The sequence below is a fragment of the Parasteatoda tepidariorum genome, chromosome 4 (assembly GCF_982258835.1).
Source record: "Parasteatoda tepidariorum strain Cologne lab strain chromosome 4, Ptep-v5.0, whole genome shotgun sequence".
Lineage (NCBI taxonomy): Eukaryota > Metazoa > Arthropoda > Arachnida > Araneae > Theridiidae > Parasteatoda > Parasteatoda tepidariorum.
The window spans coordinates 120,665,233-120,672,086 of NC_141758.1; the positions used below are offsets into that span (position 1 = coordinate 120,665,233).

The 6,854-nt window shown below is 27.0% G+C and overlaps 1 protein-coding gene across 1 annotated transcript in view; it reads left to right on the plus strand.

The window, feature by feature from the left end:
- Positions 1–5,331, plus strand: part of LOC122272501 (citron Rho-interacting kinase-like) — a 34,861-nt gene extending 29,530 nt beyond the window's left edge. The window contains exon 6 of the mRNA XM_087161996.1: positions 5,196–5,331. The gene's annotated coding sequence lies outside the window, so the exon portion shown is untranslated. The remainder of the gene's footprint in view (positions 1–5,195) is intronic.
- Positions 5,332–6,854: the final 1,523 nt, after the last annotated feature.

Here is a 6,854-nt window from a genome sequence, read left to right on the forward strand (position 1 = left end):
ATTTCATGTTTGTGAAAATTAACAACAGAAAGTGAGTTTTGTATATAAGGGATAGTGTCATTATTTTAGAACTTACAATATGCTATCATATTGATTTGTATTGAACACTAATTTTACGGTAAATTCGCAAATAGTCTAAGAAACAGCTTAACGAGAAAAATCTAACTCAGAGTTAAACTGTAATATTGCATAAGGAAAAAAACACTGAAATAGCCTCAAAAAATCATGGTTATATATAAAAATAAAATAATTAACTAAATAAAATATTTTCTATTACGAAAGTACAGAATATGTACTAGCATTAAGAATGTATATTATTATTATGTATTAATGCAAGTTTTGCCATATTTCAAAGGTTTATATAGCCTGTGCTATGTATGATGTTATAGCTTTTGAGTAGTAAATATATCGATATATCAAATTTCTTCTTCCTCAGCAATGCATAACGCATTTATTTAAAACCATGTACTTTTCAATAATAAGAACAGAAAAGAAGTCCTAAAAATATTTATTGATTTTTATTTAGAATAGTTTACTTTGATATTCATTTCAGTTTAAAATAATATTCTTAAAAAAAATGCTTTTCGACTTAGATTATTTGATATTATTCATGTATATTTGAAAATACCATACGTTAAAACTAAACTATAATAAAGAAGCTGAATCCTTAAATTTAAAATATTTATCTATATGAAAAAATTAAGTAAAAATATAAGAGACTAAAAGAAAATGAAAGGCGAAGGAACGAATTTTAGGATGTTCAAAAGTGGGTGAGAAATGTAAAGAAACTTTTTCTCCTTATCTAAAGGAAAGTGAGACCTCCCATAGTGCATCCCACTGTAACTTTACTCTTTCTTTTGAAGAAGTCCCCCATTCTTAAACAAGAAAAGATTAAAAGAAAGACCAGAATGCCGTGAATCCATGATCCCTGAATAAATTTTTATTCTCTTTATTTTTCCACTACCACAAGCAAAGAGAAAAGAATTTGTTCCTCCTCTTCGTATCACATTACAAGATTGTAGTCCTTCTAAAAAGGCAATTAAACAGGGAACCCCTTCAGGCAGAGATAGATCCTTGGTGATGACCAGAGGATGACAGAGAAATGCAAAATCCATGGGGTGTCTCATGCTTGTAAATCTCCAGTTTCATCAGGGGTTAAAATCTCTTTGAAAAACGTTTTCGGAATCTGTAATAGATTTCAAAAAGAACCCCTGCTGTAAATTAGCGTAAATCCTTCCAAAACAGGAAATATTTGTCATCCATGGTGGGAATCACCTCCACAAAAGTGTGAAATACTAAAAATGGGAGGTGCATCTGTCTTGCTCATCAACTTATTTGAACCAATGAAGGGATTTAACAATGAATACACACCTCTATTTTGAAAAATAAAGACAGACGTAATTGTAAGTTGTTAGGTGTTCACGCTCCTATGAAAAATTCTGCTCGTTCTAGTTGTTATTTCAAAATTTAATTCAAGAAAATAAATATTTATAGTCTATTTTGGAATTTTATAATCTAATTTGATAGGTTACAGCTAGGTTAATTCAGTTCAGTTAGGTTTTAATTCATTCAACTATTTAAGTAGTAAGATTTTTTTCCTTGATCGTAATAAGTAATCATTTCCTAAATATTTAAATAAATGTATTATGCATAAATTATTAATTTGCGTTATAGGCGTTCGTTATATTTTTTAGAAATGATGTCTATGTGAAGGGATGCCAACTGCTAAGATTTTTCAGAAATATTTTATTAACTGGTGGAAAGTTAAGGACCAAAATTTGCAAACGTTTGGATAATTTTGGTTAAATTTAAAAGGCTTACCACTAGATAACTGGAACTAAATTGTGTTTAACACGAAATTTCGAATTATACATACGTAGTGGCGTAAAAAAAATAATTTTATATCAAATTTCATAATTAAATAATTGTATATCTGTATAAAAAAGAAACAAAACATAAATTTTGCTACCACTAGAAAAAAGTTTCCCATTAAACAGAGCAAGTTGGCATCTCTATATATATAGATCGAGAGGGACATTTGGCTCTCCCCCTTTTTAATTTTATAAATTAGAATTTGTAATATTTTTTAGATTTTATTATTGCTGTTTTATGTGAAAAAACATTTAACATGCCCAAGGATTTTTTTTTGGTATTAATAATTATATATTGCATAATTAAATATTCGTTAATGCTTTATTATTGAAATTAATATGTAATAAAAAAAAGATAAATGTTAAAATTTCAAATGTTATTGGGGACATAATTTTTTAAATTTCCTGAAAATTTATTGCGATAGGTAAATAATTTTGTGTTTATTAAGTAAGTAATATTCATAAAGTAACAAGCTTTTCTTTTTATTTATTAATAGATAAATTTTGAATTTAACCACGTGTAAAACATGTGTTTTTTTCCTTTGAATGGTTAGGAAGCATATCGTCAGTTGTTGGCATTTTATTTTTTTTGTACTTTAAGTTACAGAAGTATATTCACTCACAATTTTAATTATATTTTAATGCTTTATATGTGAATTGCAATAATCCTTCTACTTACAAATTGAAATTTTTTCTTCTAATTTTTAAAGACATGTTTGTTTTGAATTTTTAAATTATATTCAGTTAATATTTATCTAACTGTCTTTCACTTTGAAATTGAATCAACTTCTTCCTTATTTCTCGGCCACAAAATTTTGCAAATCTTTCTCCTATGTTTTTTCTTTTTTTTTCAGATTGCCATTTTCTTCCTTTTTTTTAAAAAAGAAACTAGATTAAATAAATACTACTTTTTTAATTTTATATAAATACTATTATTTTAATTTTTAAGTGTTTTACAATATATATCACTTGCATTACATTTATATCACCCCATACCACATTGCTTGAAAAAAATTGGTATACTATTTTTAAATGCATTTATAAAGTGTCGTCCATTTATATATTATATTTATTTCTTATAATCAAAGTAAAATGGTAGCAAAATAATATTAATGTTATAATGTGTAGTTTATAGCCCAATCATTACAACAGTTTAGTAACTTGAAAAAAAAAGTTATCAATAGAGTGATAATCACAATAATATTTTTTCATTAAATAATTATCTTTATTTTAAGAATATATTTAAAAAAAAACAATAAGCATCTAATGTATTGAAAAACTAGAGCCTGTTTAGTTATGAAGGCTAAGCATTCTTATAATGTATTTTCATAAAGATGCAAAAAGTCATCTTCTCAAATATTTCAATGATTTATATTTTTCTTTTTCCTTAAAAACAACTTAATTTACACAATTATGAACGACCTTTATAATTGCGCAGAAATTTTTTTTCACTTTGCTTGAAAATCTCTAGGTACTTCTAAGATTGCGATTACCCCCTAAATTTTGGAATTCAGAAATCCAAATCCGTCGAAAAAATGGCATGTATAAACAGAAACTTCAGAGAAAGTACGTTTTAGTATCTGATTTCGTAACTTAAAATATCATACCTGCACCTATTAATTATCATATTTTAAGTCACCCCTTGAACCATTGAGATGAGATGAAAGTGAAGATCTGATCATTAGATCAAAAGTTATCAGGATGATCCGTTTATTTATTTTTTTGCGCACTGAACGTCTAAAAATGTACAATTCAAATTTATTTAATATTTTGCTTTATTTTTAATTTGCTCCATTGTGATGCGAAGAGAATTTTTCATAATTTGTTTTTTTTTTAATTAAATATGCTAGAATGTATTCTGCTCTATTTCTTTACTTTTTGCCTTTTTTTTACTGTTAGCAAAAGAATTATTTCTAGATATTTTTAAAACTAATCGTCAACTTCCCCTAATTTATTTCTCAATAAAAAATGCATAATTGTCGCTATTAAGTCTTGTTTTGTATGTAATTGTGTGTATATTTTTTCTTATTATCTGTTATTATATAATGATTGTAAAACGTAATTATATTAAGAGCATCGGTTTTTTATTTTTTTGAACAGTAAATAAACTAATCAAAATATATCTTTTGATTGCAGCTATTTTATTCTTAATTATCATAACAAATCGTAATTATTTACATTGTAATCTTTAATAAATTTATTATATCGCGATGATTTCATTGTTTTGATGTTAGCAAAGCGTGATTATTTAAAAAAAAATCAATTTCCGTCAGTTTTAATTTTGAAAATAATTTTGAAAATTGTTGGGTAATCATCCGGTTATGTTATAGTTCTTCTTTAACTCAGAGCTACATTTGTTGTGTGTACGTAATTTTGTTACCAAATTATATTTGTAAAACTTTAAAATATAATTGTGCTTAATTAAACAACTTCTTAGAATTTTTATTGACAATTGAAAAAACGCAATAGAATCTTCTATAAATATGATAAAAAAGGTATTTTAATTTCTTACCGATGAGGATTTTGAATACACGTGAATGCATGACAATTAAAAAGAGATCATTTTATTGTTATATTTAATATTTATTCATTTATCAATTGTTTTTTTTTTTTTTTGTTTTTTTTTAAATTCAATTCAATTTTTTTGTGATATTGTCAAAAGAGTTAAATACTTCAAACAATGCTTTTATTTTGTATTGGATAAAAAAAAAAGAATATTAATATTTTAGGAAGGGCGCCAGTATGAGATTTGCCATAGGCGCTTCTTCCCATAGATACGCATCTGAACACAATGGATAAGTATCACAAGTGAAATATGAAAAACTGGTAACTTACTGTACATACTATCATGTTAAGTTTGTATATCCTTAGACATATAATATAAAACATCTTACAAAACAAATATATTGCTGAATTTGATTTGTGTCTTCTTCACATCATTTCACGGGGTTCTTCTTTTTTTTAAATTTTTTTATTTTAGTTTTTATTTTTTACTCTTTAATAGTGGGGATAAAAAGTGGCCTATGGTGTTGCATTTTTATTCTTAGATAAATGCCCCCCTAAGAAGTTTCGCTTGAAATAACCACATATAAAAATGTTCTTGCTATACTATGTGTAATATGTCCAATAATATATGGGATGTTAAATCTGACTGAAAAAGATAGTAAGAATCCTCTTCCTAAGAAATTATTGATATGAAATTATTTGGGATTCTTTGTTTGCATAATTTTTTATTTTAAATATTTCATAGTGTCAATATTTTATAAAACTGTTTGTATAACTTCCTGAAATTTTCTGAAAAATGTAAATTAATATATTCAATAGGTGAGGATTGGGAATTGAGTTCAGTTGATCTAGATTGCCTGAAATCACGGGTATTTGTTTCCTCCTATCAGCCCACCACTTTAAAGTCTGTGGCAAATATAAAGAACTACCATTTGTTTGCTGTTCAAGAAAATGCTGTAACAAATGGACCCTTCATTTGTTGTACTACATCTCAAACTGTAATTATTTGTCAGTATGATGTGGTGATGAAATTATTTTGCAATAAAAAGGTAAATAATTATTTTATTTCAAACACAGTAAAATCTCTCTATTGCAGTATATCCTTCTTAGGTGGTTTTTAACCTTTCACAAACAATGTACTACTAGCTAAAAGGAGTTTTGGTAAATAAGACACATAATTTTTTTACCGCTGAAGAACAAACAAACAAACATTGTAATATGACTTTGAAACCTTAGAATTATTACTTTAATATCAGTATTATAAAATTGTGTTGAGGAATACCTTCTTGCAAGTTTTGTTTTTAAAAATACAGTCGAACCTCTATTTAACAAAGTCGCTAAATCATGATAAATAGTTCCTTATATGGAAAATTCGTTAAATAGAAAATCACCATTTGAAATACTTGAACAACATAACACAAATTTTAAATTCATAAACACTAGGCATAATTAAATTAGAAATTGATACACCTTTATCTTGTAAATTATTATCTACTATTGAAATGTTTAAAATAATTTTAACATTTCATCATATGAAGGATTAGTGATTTCTTCATCATGTCTGTCTTCATCTTCTTCGTCTTCCTCACAATTTATTGCTGTTTTGTTTTTATTTTTCACACTGTCCAAAACATCCAATTCAGTTAATGTTTCTGTGGTTCTCTAAAAGTTAGGTGGCAGATGCAGCACTTTGATTACTTAGTTGCTGCAATGTAAATTTTTTACAGAAGCATTTTAATATTCACCCAAACATTCTGCAGAGATATGTGGCAGTTTGTCTGCAAAAGAACTATGAAGTGATAACAGGGTGCGTAGCGTTTGTAAAAAGTACTTAAAGGTGCTTTTTTGGGGATTTCGTTATTAAAAGCTTTTAAAGGTGCTTTTTCCAGCTGGTGTTTTTAAAAAGTGCTTATTTTTCCGAATAATTTTTTTCCCCTTCAGTGATATCTGGTGGATCCCATGCATTTCACGAAAAATGGGGAGTTTGCTACGTAATCATTCACGCGGACTTCATGTTGTACCCACGTTATGACTTACGCATGCGCGCACACTTGAAACCGAAACCCGAGTGCTCCAATTCGGATAGAGAATATCAGATCCTTATGAAATGTTTTTCTTTTTAATTTGTTTTAATTTTGTTCTTGTTTATTTCATTTTACTTCTAACACTTTTTTTGACTTAGGGGGTAAAGGTACTTTTGTTCTGAGTTCAGGGTCAAGTTGAATTCACTCCGTGATGTGGGAAAGTACTGATTGTTTCGATTTTAGCCCGTTTCTTTTTGGGTTTCTTTTAACGCTAAAACTGTTTATAAAAAGTTCTTGTTTTTCAATAATATCATTGATTGAATATGAATTTTTTAAGTGCTTGAAAATTTTTGTAAAGTTCTTGAAAAGTTTTTAAAAAGTGCTTATTTTTATCCAAAGATTTGGCTATGCACCCTGGATAAATTTGTGTGCAAAAAAACTCTGCAGAAATTCT